The sequence below is a fragment of the Lissotriton helveticus genome, chromosome 9 (genome assembly GCF_964261635.1).
Source record: "Lissotriton helveticus chromosome 9, aLisHel1.1, whole genome shotgun sequence".
NCBI lineage: Eukaryota > Metazoa > Chordata > Amphibia > Caudata > Salamandridae > Lissotriton > Lissotriton helveticus.
Genome location: NC_136070.1, coordinates 1,002,238,440 through 1,002,259,412, shown reverse-complemented (window position 1 = coordinate 1,002,259,412; position 20,973 = coordinate 1,002,238,440). Strand labels below are relative to the sequence as shown.

Below are 20,973 nucleotides of genomic sequence, written 5' to 3'. Positions count from 1 at the left end.
TCAGCCAGATGTAGCCCAACTATAGCCCAATGACAGAATGTCCCAGAGTGTTCTAAAGAACAACTAGAGCGCTAACAGTCTTACTTATGACAAAAGTATGGCACACCTGAAGTCATCTTGATTGGAATAAAGTGTTAACACTTAAAACATTTAATTTGCAAAGGAACAAAATGAGGGGGTTCATTTTGCCATAGAAATTATGATTAGTGCTGAAGAAAGAAAAATTAGGGCACATTTTGAGTGACTTCTCAAATCCTCTTATATTTCATTAAAAAAATTCTGATATGCAGTCTCCCAAGATGGCCACCAGAGACAAAAGAGCCTGTGCTTAAAAACTCTGTTAGCAAAGCAGGCATTTGAGATTTAAAAAACGTTTTAATATATAAAAACGTTATCCGCTAATAGAATTAGCATTTAAAAAACCTTGCGAATTCAATGAAAAAATCATAGGTTTCAGGCCTTATATAGTTAGGAATTAGCATTTAAAAAAAACTTGCAAATTCACTGAAAAAACCATAGGTTTCAGGCCTTATATAGTTAGGAATTAGCATTTAAAAAACCTTTGAAATTCACTGAAAAAACCATAGGTTTCAGGCCTTATATAGTTAGGAATTAGCATTTAAAAAACCTTGCAAATTCACTGAAAAAACCATAGGTTTCAGGCCTTATATAGTTAGGAATTAGCATTTAAAAAACCTTTAAAATTCACTGAAAAAACCATAGATTTCAGGAGTTATATAGTTAGGAATTAGCTTTTAAAAAACCTTTGAAATTCACTCACAAAACTATAAGTTTTAGTGGTGTTATAGTTAGCTGGACATTTTACTCATACAAAACCATTGAAATTGCTCCTATATAGTTAGTTGTACTAACTATATTTCGCGCACCCGCAATCCACTGCTGATGATGTCACATAGTAGATCATTCATGACATGGTCAGTGACATCACTGATGACATCTCAAATGACATCACTGATGACATCACTGATGACATCATCCACGTGACAATCACATACACCTTTTCATACACTATTACAATTTTTCATCCCTCTTTGTAAAATACAGAGTATCTATCATATTTAAATCCATTGTCACAGCAATACAAGTATCTAAAAATCCACTCAGTGATTCATAGATGTATACACACATCTAATCACTTACCTATGGATTCACTCATACATGCTGTCAATGAACAATATAACACTATCAAAAATACTTATACATCTATATTGACATTAAACAACAGCACGCATCCTATTCACATATGAAGTCATCCTACTCACTTATGCAAACAATGGATCATACTTACATATTTACTTAGCAAAACACTTATACAAACACCACTTAATTTATTCATTTAGATAGTAAGTCATACTTAGTGAATTATAAAATCATTATTACAAGTATACAGTTATCCATACAGTCACTCACACAATCATTGTGTCTTATGTATACTTATTTATATACAACAACTGACACATACACTGCCTTTTATTTTTCTAGTTTGTTGGACCTGTACCATTGAGAAATATATTTTCTCATCACCACACCCATAAAGATATTCACTCACCCAAACAACTGTTAGAACATGTAGTTTTAACTTCATATATCTACTGAATCAACTATTCACACATCTTTGGACAGTCACACACCCCCCAACGAACCACACACACTTTCACACTTCCATACAAATACTCAGTTAACTAATCAATAACTAATATAGACTTTCACATAGCTAGTAACCAACTGTAGAATCAGTTTACACAACAACTGACAAAGTGATACAGATATTCACACAGTTTAGTCACTATCCACTATATTTAGTGAGACATTATAAATTGGTCAAGTAAACAGTCAATTACACTGCTACTAAATCCTCCATCCAAATATTTATTTATATATATATATCCACTTATTCTTCAATGCAAATTGCTATATATATAATGCATATTTAAATAACGAAGCAAACCACATTCACTGGATGATGTCATCAGTGATGTCATTTGAGATGTCATCAGTGATGTCACTGACCATGTCATGAATGATCTAATATGTGACATCATCAGCAGTGGATTGTGGGTGCGCGAAATATAGTTAGTACAACTAACTATATAGGAGCAATTTCAATGGTTTTGTATGATTAAAATGTCCAGCTAACTATAACACCACTAAAACTTATAGTTTTTTGAGTGAATTTCAAAGGTTTTTTAAAAGCTAATTCCTAACTATATAACTCCTGAAACCTATGGTTTTTTCAGTGAATATATATATATATATATATATATCTCCATTCGATTCCGTTATCCCACTGGATCATTCAAAAACGGAATTGGACCACAAAGTAAGTGCTTATTTTTCCTTTATTGACTGCAGATCGGCATGCTGCGTTTCAGCTCATACGGGAGCCTTGATCACATGACAGAGTCCTACGTTGCAATCGATCTATTTAAAGTGCCCGGTGCCTATGTAAGTGAAATCACATGTGCATAATACACCATAAACATAAAAAAAGTTAGATTTGTAGTTTATCTTCTGTCTATACAATTGTAGTTTCCTCTTAAATCATTGCATAAATACAGGGTTAAAAATTTCCAGAAAATATGTTGTTAATAATTGGAAGTTTGAATTACAAAGTTTAAAATCTATTTCATAAATGTTGACTTTTATTCAAACTTTCACCAACAGACCTTGGTATGCATCGTATCTTCAAATACTAGCTCTGATACCACAATGTTTAGTGTAGATAAAAAATGTGCTAATGAAGTGGAAAAGTGCTAGTTGTTCGCATTTATCGTGTTGTGCTTATCAAAAGGTTCACCAAAGTCATATTAATTCAAGTAAACATCTAATACGTTTCATTTTTACTTTCAAACTTTAATCTTTGCGCTTTCATGTTTTTCATATTCTTCACATCAATTGCGCGCAAGGAAATTGGAGCCCCAATTTCCGGTCGGTGAATAACTGTCGCCAATATCAATGAGTTGCATGGACTTGTTTTTTAAGGGTATTTTATAGAAAATTATAACTATTTATCTAGTGATTCGGTTTTAACTTTCTGTTGAGTTTCCTTTCTCTGCATATACATACTTGTTTGCTGCCACAAATGTTGGTATTAATACCAGAGTAGTGCAAAAATGCAAATCAATTTAGTAAAATATATAAATATATAAATATATGTGCATAAAATATACTAATACATTGGAATGAATGCAATTTATTTTTGCAATGTGCAAATTAATTTATAGGTCACACTTTAGGCTTCATCTCCGTACTGTCCTCAATGCATAAAGATTGATAATATTATTGATAAAATCATCATGCAAAGATTAAACATAATATTATACAAAAATCTCAGTAAGGAACCAGAATGAAGGACCTATCTCCTAACTGAGTTGGGGAAAAAAAGAACATTAAAGTTCTATTGGAAAATTGTAGAAATACTCATGCTGATAGAATACAAGGACAAATCAGAATCACATGAAGACCACGATTGCAAAAAATTGCTATAATTCTGGTTTGAACACCCTGAGGAAGGCTATCGCCGAAACGCGTTGGTGCATTTTAACATCTCTGATTAGTCTCAAGCCAAAACTGGATGTATACTTGGTGCTAAAATAATCAATGTTCTTGGTTGTTTATACAAAGTATTTAAGATCATAACAAGATATACGTTCTGTCCAATTGTCTAGTATGATATTTGCACTATCTTTATCTACGATAGTAGACAATTCATGCTCCTTAGGTCAAAACATACCATAAGAGATTTGTGTTTTTTTGTATAGATAGGGAAAGATAGAAACATCAATAGACTGATAATGAAATTATTGTGTACATATTTTTTTATAATGTGAAACTAATTGAATGTGAAAAATAGGAAACAATTTATCATGTACAATAATATAAAATGGAAAAGAAATAATTGAACAATAAATAAATAAATATATATTTTTCGTATAAATATATGAAGTTTTGTGTCATGTATATATAAATTGAATTCATGGTGCAAGCGCTACTAAATGTATATCTAGCACCATGCCCGGTGCGCAACTCTTTCCAAACAAGTATTTTCCCTGTTAGGGTTTTATCCTTTCTTCAGGGGGCCCCTTTTGTAGCTTTTCAAGTCAAGTTAGGTCCATCTTCAGCACGGCTCTACCGTTTTCCTTCTTCCCTCTGTTTCCATACAGTCCTGTGCCGTTCACCATTTGGTGTTTCTACATCTCCTTGTCTCATTTACTGAAGATTCCAAGACCAAAGCCCCACTTGCCCAATGTTCCTTACCCTTTCGGGTCTCCAACTGTAATCTGGTAGCTAGGGGCTAGTAAAAAAAATTCATCTATGAGGCCCTGTAAGCATAACTTTGAGTTAGGTATTGCAGAGATTAATAGTTATTATAGATCTGTTTCTAATGTGTTGTGCGCTTTCTGCATAGAAATCTGGAGATCTAGCATGTCCTTGGGAATTCTTGCATCATACTGAACCACATTGCCATTATTACTGTTACTGTCTCTCTCTTCTGACCCATCTTTTCCCTGAGGTAGCTTTATCTTTATATGTATCACTCATCATACCGAGGGGACGCTGTCTTAGGGAGAGAGGCATATCTCCACTCCTAAAAAATGACATGCAGCCTCGATTTCTGATAGGAAACTTTACTATCATCCATAGGTTCTCTTGAATCTGCAACCTAGGAAAACAAGTGACACTCAACTCCATTCAACTACACACATGTTACTTCCAACCCTCTGTAGAATTATCTCACCTACTGGCATCCCAGGGAGAAAAAGGCTTTGTTGTTTAATTCTCAGATCTCTTTTCCACCTCATCTATCAGACAAGCCCACACCACTTTCCTGGGTATCTTCAACCTCCTAGACAACACAAGCTCATAAAACACGAGACATCCTCCTCAACCTCATACATCATAGCATGCAGCCAACATACTTCAAAGGCCACATCCTCAACCCAGTGTTTTCAACATCACCAACAATCCAATGAAAATCACCCATAATCCTGGACTGGACTGACTGTCTTTCCCTCTCTAGATCCCTGCTCAGCATACTACCAAACAACTGAGGTCAACCCTTCAGAATATTCACAAACCTCTTTAGCAATAACCTAATTCATGAACTCATCTCTCGCCCTGTCAACTCCATGTCCAATGCCAACACCCCTCAATAGGAATTTAATGCTTGTTTGGAAAACCATGTGAACATCCACATTCTAATGAAAACACCCAATTGCAGACCAAAACCTTCAGGACCCTGGTACTCTAACAACCTCTCAGACAATAAATATGACATCCAAAGACAGGAGAGATTATGAATGAGAAACAAAATAATTATCACCTCTTGATGCTGATACATGATAGATCCATCCGTGCAACATGCAGACAGCTTGTTGCAACACCAAATCAAAGTACTATACCAACCCAATGAATCAAGCTCCCCGCAAAACCTGAATACCTTTCAAGGAACCTCTTCACCAGCCCAAAAAATGAAGAATGTCCAAATGCACATCAAAAACATCAATCTTGCTGTTCCTTCCACACTCGCTGCTTCATGGAGCACCCACAATGGCCATCCTCTAAAGTACTGTCTCTAACAGATCTAACTGACATACTCCACTCCTTCAAAGCCACTTCCTGGGAAATTATGTCTTACCCATACCTTCATCAAAGCTTTCTCTGTGGAAGCTCTCTCACACTCCTCGTGCATTAAAATCATACTCTCACCTCTCAGACGCTCTCAAAGGAGACTATATTCTCCCACCCTTTACGAAACCTACTTTGGACCCTGATGACCTTGTAAAGTTCAGGCCCATCGATCACCAACCTGTAATTAACAAAGTCATTGAAAAAGCAGTCTATGCTCAACTCCAAGATCAAATCAGTGCTAACGATGTTGTGCAAGACTAGTAATCTGGCTTCAAATCATGGTGCAGCATGGAGACCACTACCTTACCCTTCACAGATGATGCCCTCCGGACCACAGATTAAGATGATCCCTGCCACTTGATATTGCTGGACTTCTCAGCTTCCTTCATCACAGTTGATCAGCTGACCCTCGTGTATACCATGGAGTTTCAAATGGGATTCACTGGCAATATACTTCACTGATTTTTCTACCATTCCAATCTTCACAAATGTGTTCACATGGGCACCTCTCGTTCTCTAACTGTCCCTATCACCAGAAGAGTTCCACAGGATTCCATTGTATCTCCAGTCACCTTCAACTCCTTCATTTAGCCGCCAGTGTCTCCACTTACAAAAAACAGCAACACGATTCATCAGTATGTTGACAATAAACAACTCTATGTGAAAGTCACCTCTGCTCCAGACATACAATGTCTTAAACACTGCCTGCCCCTCATTCAGAACTGCATGCTCAATGCTTACCTGAAGCGCAGCCCAACCAAGACAGAATTCCATTTATTTGCCAAGTATAACAAGCAAGATTTAATACAAACCAGGATCAATGACACAAACCGTGACATCTTCGAACCCCAACTTTTACTGACTGCTAGGTCACTTGAATTCACCTTGAAAACCAACCTCACCCTCAAGGTACACATTGAAAAGCAAAGATGGCTTCACACTACCTCTCTCCTCTTAAGAAAGTGAAACTATTTCTTCCAGAAAGCAACTTTGGGACTTCCGTTCAAGCCCTTGTACTCTTGCATCTGCACTGGGGATAACAACCTGCTCTATCACCTTCCAGGCTCTGCTTTGGCACCCCTTAAGGGAATCCTGCACACTGCAACATGTCTCATCCAAAAACAGATGCAATATATCACATTCCTTTCATCCTATCCCACCCTCCACAGACAAGTGGAATGCCTTGAACCTCTTCTTCAGCAAAAGAAATAAAGATCGTAAAGCACATTGACATAACCAAGCTTGTTTTTGAGTGGAAAGTTCCAGACACCAGGCATCCCTGGCTGATCCTAGGGTGCCACATCACTCCTCCACCTCTGCCCAGCCCTTCTGTACAGTATTTTAGCAACAATTCAAGATAGTGCTGGCAAAAGTCACTCTACACATCTCCTCTGGTGGCTTCAGCACCACCCCCAATTGACATCAATGCCAGGGACAAGCCCACCAAAAATGTAAAGGGAGATCCTTCCTGTGTTTACTTCAGTTGTCTGTGCTTTCTCCTTTGTTAATTGGACCTGGGCTGTCCCAACCCTGGTACAGTGTGACAACTAATACAGATGCAAATTTTCTACCCTACCCTTCCTCTTCAGTAGCTGAGTACAGCATGGTTAACTACTCCTGCTGAGGGAGTGGGCCTTTGTTCCCCCTGGTGGGTCCCCGAGTAATTAACTTGGGCCAAAAGGGGGGCAACAAGGCCTGGATTCTGATCCTGAGCTGAGCTACAGATATATGAAAATTCTGGATGACCCATAGAGTGTACATATAGGATCTTGGGACTTGCTTATTCAAATTAGGCGCTCATATTTCACCCCATTTTAATACCTTATAGGACTTTGAAGGACTAAGGGAAGTGAAACTACACTGTTAGGCAGATTTCTCCTACATTTATAATACAGTGTCATTGCTCAAAATACAGTAGACTCTACTGACTTTACGTTTGAGTGCCCACAAATATTGTAAGGCCTATCCCAGGTCAACATCTAACCCTGCAGATTCCACTCTGCACCAGGCTGTCTATGCGTAGTTACCAGGCTGCGTGCATTGCTCTCACACACCCAGCCCCCACATGTGTGTACGCTTATGTGCACATGTGTTCACTAATAACCAGCCAAGTGCCACTTACCCTAGCTCTATCACAATGGCTTTGCCTTAAAAGGCAGACACTGAGATTGAACACGAGCAGTCCATTTACTATGTGATTACTGTTGATTAGACACCAGTAGTAAAACTCACTCAAAGTAAAAAGTCCAAAACTAAAAGTCTGGGCATACTAAATGGGGGGGAACGTAAATGCCAGCATCCAAGCTTATCTTGCAGAAATTATCACTATCTCTGGTATATCTTGGAACACCTGCCGCCAGTCCACAATCCAACTGGAAACTAAGAAGTGTAAAAAAACAACAAAGCAGTAAGCTTTTTCTACCTATACATCAAGGATCTGGACCAACATTCCTGTATCTATAAGGACCAACCCAGTGCTGATCCAGTTTTAAAAAGTGTTGAAAACTCAACTCTTTTAAGAACAATACATTACAAAGCTTTACAATCTAATAACCAGCTATCTCTCTTATCACTCACTGACTTAATAAAGCATTATGTAAAAACATGTTTTACATAGTGCTTCATACCAGATATCTTCAATCATTACAAATAAGAGGTGTTACTATTATCCAATGTATAAGCCTCATGAGAACGGAAGGCTGAGTTTCATAATCATCACCTGCAGATCACTGTCAGCTGCGAGTATTCAGCTCCCTAAGTTACCCTGTTGGTTCTATTTAAACATACTTCCTGTGCATCAAACACATGCCTTCTCATCAGGTGCATAGCCTACTGGCCTTTATTAGCTGGATTTGAACTTGTAACCTGTAGGTTACACTTACGTGTCTGCAACAAATGCAGGCACCCACTAAACTGCCTGTAACCTATAGATTAGTCACACACTGTTCTCCAGCAGGCACATTAACCACCTGAAGCTATTTTACCAGTGATGGAAAATCAGAGTACATAAAAAACTCTGCAAAGGAAGCCTCAACCAAAATGAGCAATCTTACCTGATAATACACTTAGTAAATGGCTCTAGCTATTAAGGCAGTTCAATTGAGAAAGTGAGTGAGTGAGTGAGTGAGTGGCATGTGCCTGTGGGGACAGCTGAGAGGTACCATAGGAAGCAGTACCTGTAGAATGGCAGCTGTCTGGATTGTGAAGGGTCAAACACACCTTTTCTCTCCTAATACCCAATCACAAACAAGGTGTGCTTCTCTCTGAGCCCTTCTTTTTAAACCGAAAGATCAAAGCCCTGATGGCTATGACTGACCCAGACAAAGATTTTAAATCAGCCCATCCCCTCACCACCTTCAATGTCTTTTTGAGTCTGCTGTTTCATCTCAGCATCTCTTTATTAATTGACTGTCATCTTGCTCCCATCATATGCTTTGTTGATGTTGTTGGCGCCAGTGAGGTGACAGTGCACTGTTTTGTATTTGTGAAGAAACCTACCTGTTGATCACAAGTGTGTGTGATCCCAGAAAGAGGCCGGTAATTATGAAAGGCACAGACAGGGGCCAGGAATGTCCCTACGAGAGGCCAAGAGCTGGACTTGAATGTTGGAAAGGAGAAAGCAGCCAGAGTTGTGGCAAAAGATACATGTGGGGCAGCCTATCCTCACTTGAGAAAGTACAGTGTGTAACAGTTGCCACCCAAGGCCAAGCGCACTTAGATCAATAGCAGACCATGGAGCTCGGCCAGGAAAATGAGACCTGCTTTCAGGTGTGAGTAATGAGTACTAGATATGTGCCTGTGTATCTTGGCACACTTCCCATAGTGGCAGCAGCTGGCTCCTGATCCAGGCTCTACGAGGGCACCAAGATGGTGATTTAGTTATTTAAGACATAGATATAATTTCAGGTCAGATCCAGACTGACCTGGAGCGATGTTCGGGGACCACTGTACATGCTGTCTCTTCTGAAAGGTTTGCATGTCAGTAAATTGTGTAAAGAAATATTGTCTGACGACATAAATAAAGCAACCGAAATATTGTTTACAAAAACATACCATTTTGGTGGAGATTTTCTATTGGGTGGTATTTTTGTAAACAATACTTAGGACGCCATATTTATATCACACTTGTTATGACCACATCATTGCAGTACAATATCTGTAAAAGACCAGAATGGTCTGGGCAGACACAGCCATATGTGACAGACTCTTCAAGGATCTACTGGCCTTTTAGAGGCAGAGCTGTGTGGTGTAGTCTTCTATGTATCTTCGTGTGTAATATTTATATAGTGCAAAACTGCCTGAAAGGCAGTGAAGCACTACATACTATCAAAGGCAAGCATACAGTCAGTGAGTGATAAGAGAGACAGATGGTTATTGGAGTGTACTGCTTTATGAAATAGTGTTCTTTAAAGAGTTGAATTTTCAACTATTTTCAAAGTTGGAGCAGCGGTCGCGTGCTTTTTATGGATACAAATTTGTTGCTAAAGTTCCTAGGCATATTGATGGAAAACGCTTCCTGCCTTGTTTTTTCTTTTGTACACTTCTTAGTTTCTAGTCTTATGGTGGTCTGGCTCTGGGTCTTCTGAGATCCACCATTGATGGTGAGCATTTCTGCAAGATAATCATGGATGCTGGACATGATGGCTTTGTATATGAAACAACGGGTTTGAAGATGGTGTGAGTTAGCAAGGAGAGCCAATGGAGTTCTGTCAGAATGAGAGTGATGTGATATATTGCATTTGGTGTTTAGATGAGACATGTTGCATAGTGTAAGATGCCCTTAAGGGGTGCCAGAGTAGAATCTGGGAGGCCATAAAGCAAACTGTTATCCCCCACCCAGATGCAAGATTATGAGGGATTGAATTGCCATCCTGATGTTGCTTTCTGGGAAAAATAGTTTCACCTTCTTTAGAAGAGCGAGTTAGTGTCAAGACATCTTTTTTTTAGGTCTGTTTCTTGAGGATGAACTTGGTGTCTAAAGGAAATACACGTGACCCAGCATTCAGTGAAAGTTGGGTTTCAAAAATGTCAAGGTTTGTGTCATTGGCGTTGGTTTGCACTATATCTTGCGTGTTATTCTTCGTAAATAGCTGGAATTTGGACTTGGGTGAGTTAAGCGTTGGACAAGCAGATCTGAATGTGGTGCAGGCAGTGTTTAAGGAATTGTATGTCTGGAGAGAGGCAACTTTCACATAGAGTTTTGTATTGTCAGCATGCTAGTGAATCTTGATGCTGGTATCTGTAACTAGAGCCCCAGGTAGCTAATGCAGAAGTTGAATAAAACACAATGGAACTCTGGAGAACTCTACGGGTGATAAGGACAGTTTGAAACCATAGAGGTGCCCATGTGAGCAAACTGGTGAAGACTGCAAAGGTAGAAAGTAAAGTATATTACCAGTGAACCCTATTTGAAACTTAGGGGTGTGGATGAGGGTTAGAAGGTCAACTATGTTGAAAAAAGCTGAAAGGTCCAGCAATTTCAAGTGGTGGAGCAGATACATGATTAAACAACTACTCCCTGAACATTAAATTCCTTAACCACGAATGCTAAACAACAAGCAATACCAAACCACTACATTTTTTACGAGTACCTAAACCACGAAAACAATATTCATTTTGCTCATTACCCATTTACACCACTATCCCCCAGATTCATCATTGTCCCGTTTGCGAGTCCTTAATAGCGATTATTAAGGAATCGCTATTAAAGACTCGCAAAATGGGATTCATGTAGAAATCGCAATTTTATTTGCGATTTCTACAGCTTCCTTATTTGCGATTAGCAAATTGCTAATCCCAAATAAGGAATGACTCCCCATTCATTCCTATGGGCCTAAAGGCCCATAGGAATGAATGGATGGGGAGTCATTCCTTATTTACGATTAGCAATTTGCTAATCGCAAATAAGGATGCGATTTCAAGGGTGCTAGGGGTGTCCAAAGGACACCCTGTAGCACCCCTAAAATGTAAATGTAGACTGATGTTGCGCACACACATGTCCAAAAGGACATGTGTGTGTGTAACATACAACTTAGAAAAATGCACTAAAGTGCATTTTTCTAAGTTTTCGCTATTTACCACGAAGTCAGACTACGCAGTAAATAGCGGCCAAAAATAGCGATTTCCCAATTCAAAAATGGTTCATGAATTGCATTTAAGGAATCTCAAATAGAGGTTCCTTAAATGCAAGTCCTCGCAATTTAGCAATTTCGCAATTTGCAATTTTTGTATTTGGGATGATGAATCCCAAATGCAAAAATTGTGCTCGCAAAGGGCCAGATTCTGAGAATCTGGCCCTTTGCGAGCCGATTTTCGGTTGATGAATCTGCCTGTATGTTCTTTAAAATCGCATGTTTTTGACATTTAAAAAAAAAGAAATGTAATAATGCATGAATTTTTAAATAAACAAGTTTTGAGTGAATAATCCTTAAATCGTTAAACCTCATCTGCCCATCACATAAACCACCAGCACGCATTGGCTGAGGCCAGAGAATTCCCTGCGACGCTATGCCCCTGACGTGCTGCCAATCTGGAAGGATGAAAGCAGGCTGCAGCAACGCGCTCGTCAGAACCCACAAGCCTGGTGACTGCAGTGCCGAGTAAGTCATGGGGGGGGGGGGGGGAGCATGTCAGGTCAGGGGGAGCAGAGGGGAGAGACACACGAGCACCCTGTGCCCAGTCACCACACATCATCCTCACATTCCACCAGTGGCAGATGCGTTGCACGCATTGTAACCACATTAATAGGCGTTTTCCACCGGTCCTGTTCCCCTGCCGAGTAAGTCCTGCTAGGGGGCGAGGAGCATCTCAGGTCGGGGGGCAAGGGGGAAGACGCCCTGTACCCAGTCACTACACATCTCCGCATTCAAACCACCTAAGCAGGCATGTGCCACCGGCAGGATGAAGACAGACTGCAGCCCCGCAATCGTCAGAGGCCAGAGAGTGGTTTTCTGTATACATAGCACGCGGATGGTCAGTCAGGTTACAACGTTGTTCTCTCTAACTTTACAAAGGTCCACTGAAGACTTCAGAAAGTTGCAGAGTTGCAAAGTTCTATATTTTCTCACATTTTCATTAAAACAACTTTTAGGTCGCAAAAAGTATTCAAATTAAGTACTGTTTTCATGAAACAAATCCGAGAGAAATTGAGGGACAGAAAAGTACAATAGACAACACATAGTGAGCCTATGCTTCGAACATGTTTATTTACGTAAGTGTCCATTTTATTGGTTTGGGACTAGCAGAAAGGCTTGAAAGAAAAGTAAAGAATCCATAAATCTGAAAATAAAGTGAAAAAGCAATATGTGATAAATGCATTTATTAGAAAATCATGTTGGCATGAATTTGTCAGAGCCCATGTTTGCCAAGTGCTAAGTGAGTCGTGTCAGAGGGGGTGCGGAGGTGTTAAGTCGTTGCTAAGGATGTCGTTGTTAAGGATGTTGTGGTTAACTGAATGTTCGTTGTTCAGGATTCGTGGTTCAGGTCATTCGTTATTCAAACTTCGTTGTTAAGGATGCTTCCCGTGGGGCTCATCTTCATCTGCTGTCCAGAGGGCATCAATCATAAAGTTTAAGGCAGTAGTTTCTGTGCAGCAGATTGGTAGTCATGCAATAGATTGTTTGCATGGATATGATCTTGAGTTGAACATAGACTGCTTTTTCAATGACCTTGCCAGTGACGGATTTGTGAGCGATGGGGCTGTAGTTGTTGAGGTCTTCAAGTAGTAATGAGTGGGAGAATCTAGTCTGCCTTGAGGGCGTCTGGAAATATGCTTCGAGCGAGGAAGGTGTTGAGCATTGTGAGTAGTGTGAGAGAGCATCCACAGAGAGGGCTTTGATAAAGGTGAGGATAAGACATCATTTTCATAGGAAGTACCTTTGAGGGAGTTGAGTATGTAAGTGAGATCTGTGTGAACTTTGGAAAATGTGTGGTGCCCCTGAAAAAAGGATAAATACCCTATCAGGGAAAACAATTATTTTGTAAAGTGGAGAGGCACCGGGCTCAGTGCTGATTCTGAATAAGGTAGTGCACAAACTTTAGATATATTTAATACATGACCAACATTGTAACCATCAATTTAGAAAAATATATTTATTTTCATTATTTTGGTTTTATGTTTTGTTCATATAATAATACATATAAAAACAATGTATGCACCATTTACTTCAATACTTGAATGGTTGCACATGTTGCCATATATTTCATTGATAATTAATAGATAACTTTTAGAATTCACAGTACATCTCACATTAGGGTGGTATTCTGCACATCACTACCAGTGGTTTCTTTTGCACACATCACTACCAGTGGTTTCTTTTGTACAATTTGTCAACAAATCTTTGCTGCATATTGTGTTGGAATTATATTAAATGTGAAGAATAATGTGAGATTTACTGTGAATCAGAATCAGCACTGAGCCCGGTGCCTCTCCACTTTACAAAATAGTGAGATCTGTGTGAGACATGATTTTAGAGGACGACTATTGTGGGTGCTACAAGAAGTGATGGGTGTACGAGGAAAAGCAGCTTGGTATTGTCAATGTGCTTTCAGATCTTCTTTTTTATTGCAGAAGAGGTTCAAGGAAATGTACCTGATCGGTTGAGTGTGAGATCAGTGGGGCAGGCAGGGGTTTCTATGCACTGCTTTTGTGTCTTGAAAAGTGTTCTGCTTTTGTTGGTAGCTTAAATTATTGGGTTGGTATAGTACTTTGCTTTAGATGGTGCAATAAGCTATCTGAGTAGTGGACTTCACTATCCTGAGGTCATCAGGGGTTCTGTTTTCATGTATTACCTTTCCTGTCTGTGGTTGTCATATCTATTGTCTGAGAGAACTTTGGAGTACCAGGGTGATGTGGGTTTTGGCTTTCAATTGTGTGTTTTCATGTGCAAGTGGATGCTCTTGTGGTTTTCCAAAAAAGCAACCAAGTCATTTAGAGGGGTGCTGGCATTGGGCATGGAGTTGACAGAAAGAGAGATGAGTTAGTGCATTGGTTTATTGTAACAAAGGTCTTTGACAATGGTTGCTAGTATTAGTGGCATCAACCTCAAAATGAGAACATCTGTAGAAAGAGCTGACTCTACTCACAAACTGTCAATTTTACCACGTCCCATCTCCCTCAAATTGTCCTCCTTGTAGGGGGCTCTCCGTCAAACTGCCCTTTCACAACTCTATTATGAGCATCATTTAATATACTAATTTGGTACATTATATGGTAGAGAGATATCATTCAGTGGAGAAGTGTGGCTCAATGGTTAGAGCGGCAGACCCTGATGCAGAGGTCTGGTCCGGGACCAGGGTTTAATGCTCGCCTCGGTTCCTATTCTAACCATGGGTCCCACTCTGCAACTCTGGGCAATAGTTTGCTTAATCTCCACAACGGCCCCACCTTCGGGGTGCCCAGGAGTGGGCATTTCACAGGGAAAAGCCAGGAAGGGTTCCACAGCAGTATGCGTACAGCGCCAAGACACCTCAGGGTATAAGTGCGCTATACAAGTACGAATTCATTTCAATCAAAATTAGTTAAACAGAGCAGGTACAATTTATTAAGCAGTGCTATTTCAGCAGTAAATGCACCTCTCCAACGTCTCCCGTTCAGCACTAGGGAAAGCCAAGACAACTCTGTACCCGGGCTCCACTGGCCAAGTAAAATTGAACTGACTGTGATGGCTTGGTGCTGGACCCGCATCATCTTTATACTGCAAGGGTTTCACGCGACGCGACCTGCAAATGACAGATTGTCACTAGTGTTTTTTCCTATTGACAGCAATGATAAAGTTTCACTGAGGTAGTTTGCACTGATTTTATATTGCATCTAAAATCCATACCTCTGGTCATATCTGTCAATCTTTCTGTCTTTCCTCCCCGAAATGTGGTAGGCGACTGCACCTTACGCCCCTATTGACAAAGCACCTATGCCTGTGAGATTCACATATTTTGGAGAAGACAACTTAATAAACTAGGCTCATTTCCCCAAAACTGTTTTCTCGTTTTCCTCTCTCTTGGATCATATTTTCCATCTACAATCATCAGCACTTAGAAGGGACCTTATAGTGACATAAAACACTATATAAATTATCTGGGGTTCCACCATTGTCTTAAACTGGTGCAACGGGTGCTGTCCCTAGGTAGTTGGTCAATGATGGACCTCCAGGTGAGCACTTTTTGCAATGTGCTGCTGACAACCCATGAGGGTGGAAGTCCTGATCCCAAACCTAAGGCTTGGACTTCTAGTCTGTCTTATGGTTTAACTGTATGCCTTATCATCTCATTCAGAAGTCACTTGACTAATCACCTTCCTGTCTCCCTCATCTCCTCTTTAGTTTTCTTCTCCTGTGGACATGTATGGTCTAACAGCAAAGTGCGGCGTCCTCCGGTCATACAGTGGAGTTGCCGGTGAGATTATGCCTTTGAAGCTAGAATTTTCACACTGAGGATCAGATTTAAGAAGCCCTTGCATTGCCATTGCATCACCAAAGGAGGAACAAGCCAACGCAAGGAATTCAGTGAGATTTTTTAAGCCACTCAACGCCATTTTCCGTGGCTCAGCATGTCTAGGAAATCCAGAGTAACACATGGCAGTGCAAATCGCTGGCTTGTATTACTCTGCATTGTGAAGGCATTCCATGGGTGGAGTGCAGAGAGGACCACAAATGCACCACATATTAGTAAAGTAATCTCCATTTGATCCAGGCCAGCAAGCTGTCTTGCTGCGTTGCACCAATAATAGTGAATCTGGTCCTGAGCAGCCGTGGCCCGTCCAGGTAAGAGCGGTTGGGCCGGGTGGGGGTGGGATTTCGACAGACGCTGACAATGGAAACAGACAGTGAGGGGAAATTATTTATTTAATTTTCCCTCATCTGCATCTGTCGAAATTCCTCCCACCCGGCCCCACTGCTCTTACCTGCACAGGCCACAGCGGGTCCTGAGTTGCTAAGGGTTGTGCACCCGTCTCAATGTCTTCCTCTTCCCTTAAATTCACAATAGTTATGATGGATGGATTTCTTTGTTGACGGTTCTTCTACCTCATCCCTTCCTTGACTCACATAAAGCTTCAGTGCTTGCATCACACTTTTCATTTTCTCTCTTTTGCTTCATCTTGTGATATCCTATACATACCTCCACTGAATAAAGTCTAATTAAGCTAAGCCTTCTTTACCCACATGCCCAAAATTGACCCCTTATGGAGGAGCAACACTTTTTCAACCTTCTGTATGGTCCTAGCAATTCGATGTTGGTCTCAATTCCTCAAGAGCCTTCACTGACGCTGTGATTGTATTCTAGATACTGTGTCGTAACTGCAAAACGGGTTTCTTGATAGTTACTGGAGTGGCAAGTTCCGTATAGACAACCTTGTGAGCCTTGTTTGCTTTAAATAAACATATTTCAAAATAGAAATAACTACATATAAAAGGAGTAAATTAATAAAGGGAGCCTCCGGACTCACTTGCCACCCATATATTTCTAAGAATTCTCAGCACCCTGGTTTTACACCCACCTATTTCTTTATAAGCATACCTTAGCAACTCTCCTTATCTGTATCTATTTGTACAGCCTCTGGCCTTCCTTCTTCCTGTATCCATTTGATATTCTCCTGACCTCACTCCACTCCTTTAACCCTTTGAATATCCGCTAGCCTCACTCTACTCCTGCATCCACGTTAACAACTTTTAACACCTTTTGACCTCACTCAACTCCTGAATCCCCTTTGAGGTCCTTTTTTTTAACACTCTATGACCTTAATCCTCTCCTGTAATCTTTCGAATTACCTCTGACTTCGCTTTCCAACTGTATCTCTTTGAACACGTTGGGCCCTCGTCATACTCCAGTATCGCTTTGAAAAACGTCTGGCCCCACTTCACTTCAATGTCCTTTTGAACACACTCTAGCCTCGCTTCACTCCTGTAGCCCTTTGAACAACATGAGGCATCTCTTCCGATGAGTATGTATTTGATGTCCTTTGGCCTCACTTCACTCCTACAACACTATGGGCGATATGTATCAACATTTCATTGTGCGATTCCTAAATAGCGATTTTTAAGGAATCGCTATTTAGGAATCGCACAATGGAATGTATGTAGAAATCAGCTTCTTTTTAGCGATTTCTTAATATTCCTTAATTGCGATTAGCAAATTGCTAATCGCAATTAAGGAATAATTTCCCATTCATTTCTATGGGCCAGGAGGCCCATAGGAATGAAGGGGAAATGTGCGATTAGCAATTAGCTAATCGCAAATTGAGAATATTTTCAAGGGTGGAGGGGTATCCAAAGGACACCCTGCTGCACCCCTGAAAATGACATGTGTGCGCATATGGCGCACATACATGCCCTAAGGGCATGTATGAGCGTCACATGGCACCTTTTGTTTTTGAATAAAATGCTTTTTAAAAGGAATTCGCAACTTACCACCAACTTGAAGTTGGTGGTAATTTGCGATTCCTTAGGAACAATTAGCAATATTTTATTGCATCATACATTGCATTTAAGGAATCGCAAATTTTGCGAATCCTTAAATGCAATCGCAAAATAAGGAATAGCAAATTGTGCGATTCCTTATTTTGTACCACATTTGTTTAATACATACCATATTGAGAATTTGCATTCGCAAAGGCCGAAATTCTGCGAATTTCGGCCATATGCGAATGCGAATTTCAATGATACATATGCCCCTATATATGCCTTCTGGCCTTACTTCACTCCTATACCCCTTTAAGCATTCCATGAACTCATTTCCCTTCTTGACTCCTTGGAACACCTGCAGAACTCACCTTCCTCTGTATCACTTTGAGCTCCCTTTATCTCTCTGCCGTCTGTATTTATACACCTCTTGGGATTGTTCCAAGCCCATATCTCATGGCTTTTCTGCATTCATTCAGTAGAGATAACAAGAACACCATCTGCATCGTCTAGGTTGACTCCTGTCCAGGAAAGTAGTCTTTAATCATCCAGTCACTTCTAACTACAGGGAGTGCCCCTTCAGCCTCATTAACCAAGAGGAGTATATATAAGGGGCAGTCTCTCCCATCAGTCGTCAGCACTCCAAATCAAGGATGAAGCCTGCTCAGCTCACTGTGCTCCTGCTGCCCTTTTTCCTGGCCTTGGCCTCTGCCCTGTGCCCCAATCCAGCTGATATTATGGATGCTGAAGGGGTGAAGGTCTGCGCCCGCATGTTCGACATCAGCAGCCCTTACTATGACAAGTGCTGTGGAGGCCACTCCCTGGACGCCCGTCCTGGTGATGACATGCCCTACATGCCAGAGCTCTGGAACAAACGCGCTTCATCCCTGGTGGTAGCACCGCGCTGCGAGCTCACCGTCTGGGACAGGAAGGCCAAAGAGGGCAACATGCGACGCTTCAACAGCGGCATTCAATACCGTCTGCTTGATGTTAAGAATGGTCTCATCGGGACCTGGGACAACGCAATTTCATCCTACTACTGCAAGTGCAACTAGAGGCAGAACATGGGGGATGTACCGCGAGCAGAAACTGTTGAGGACCACAGTGAAAAAAGACAACACAAGCAGCTGCAACACCTGCAATCACCACAAAGAACATTAGGTACACAGAAATTCGAAATCTACAATAAAGATTACCTTTACCAGCAGCTGCACTGCAGGAAACAGTGACTGCACTGAATCAACCTCAAGGACTATTGAATAAGTACATACCAGAACCCAAGAAAACAGCGGGTGAACCAAAATGCAAGAACTACAGAGGGCCAAAAGGTCATTGAGAGGAATTGCAGAAAAATGGATTAACTACGTAACTAAGACATCCAGGAATATGAGCATTGAGAAATCTCATCTCATACAGTAATCACAATAACAGATGGTGCATCAAGAAAAACCTTCTAAGGACAAAAGACTAGCTTAAATACAGGAGAGGTGGTGTAGCAACAGGGATGAAACCAAGGTTAAGAGAGTTCCGATAAGCAAGAACTAAGAATCAAAGCTCCACGAGGAAGTCCTTACTGCCAAGCCTCCATACTACCTCTGGCACAATATTGTCCAGAGGATCCAGAGTCCATCTTCCATATAAGCCAATGCCAACACCATCCAGGCCGGAAGAGGGGTGTCCATGCTGCTGTGCCTTCATACCATCATGAGTCAGCCATCTTGCCCAGAGGATGCAGAGCCCCTCTTTGCATGCCTTTAGTAAATGTCTAGAGTCTTGGGAGAGAAAAGACAGGCATGGCAGAAATCTTATTTATGAAATCAGTAGCTACCCAAGTGTAAGCACTGTGTGTCATTCTCTGTGTCCTTTAGGTCTGGCTTGATGTCTATCTCTTTGTCTTGCATCTACATTCATCTGCCATGGATCTCTGTTTGTCCATTATGGCTCTCTACGAATATATTCTTGTTCTGTATCAGTCTTTCCAGGCTCTGTGTTGCCCGTCTAGCCTCAGGTGGCAGTCAGAAAGGAAGCAATTCACATCGGTCCCCCGTAATGTTCTGCAATAAATCACAAGTTGTCATGGCCTACTGCTCAGTGTCATGTCTGTGCACTTTGAGTGGAATGCATGGTGGAGGAAGATTATTTAGAAAGCACTTGAAAGGTTTGTGCCTGTGGACAGTGCTGTGGGGTGTGGAGGGCAATCCCTGGAAAAGAAGACCAGCAGTGGATCAAATCAGAGACAGGGACAAGGCAAGGGCACGTTTATAGATGGAAACAGGGGTGCAATGACTAAAAGGTAAGGCTAAGACTATGGCTGGAAGCGAAGGGAAGACAGAGTCAAAAAGTGGAATGGAAAAGGCGCTGGGGTCTTATGGAGAAGAGGTACCAGTTAGAACAGCTGAACCTTCCTTGGCAAAACGCCTCTTGAACATAATATGCACAGGTAGTGCAAGCTACTGCATGCAACAATATTTATTGCCTCTTCTGGCAGAACCACTCATCTGACCCCCACCTCTCTAGTCACTGACACCACAAGGAGACTATTCTTGACATTGACATTCTCAACATAGCGAGAGACAGTCTGAATTCTGTTCACCTTTTGAAATTATAGGGCAAGTATGAAGGCCTAGTTAGTACCATTAAATCTGGAAAAATCGTGGTGACACACAGAAATACATAAAATAATTTAGTGTTGTGATTATTATTATTATTATTACTATAATTACCATTGATTAGATATAGTATATATATATATATATATATATATATATGAAACAGTCCCTGCCACTCTCGCCTGGAGCCCAATCCTGGATACCGCAGCGCAGAAGAAGAGAGGAGACCCAAGTGCAGGTGAGCAGTGTAATTTATTTCGTCGGGAAGACGGCACACCTCTTATATAATGTGATGTTACAACGTGATGATTTACATT

At 40.8% G+C, this 20,973-nt stretch overlaps 1 pseudogene; it reads left to right on the top strand.

The window, feature by feature from the left end:
- The first annotated feature begins 18,669 nt into the window (after window positions 1-18,669).
- On the top strand, window positions 18,670-20,133 carry LOC144782143 (syncollin pseudogene; annotated as a pseudogene).
- The last annotated feature ends 840 nt before the right edge of the window (window positions 20,134-20,973 follow it).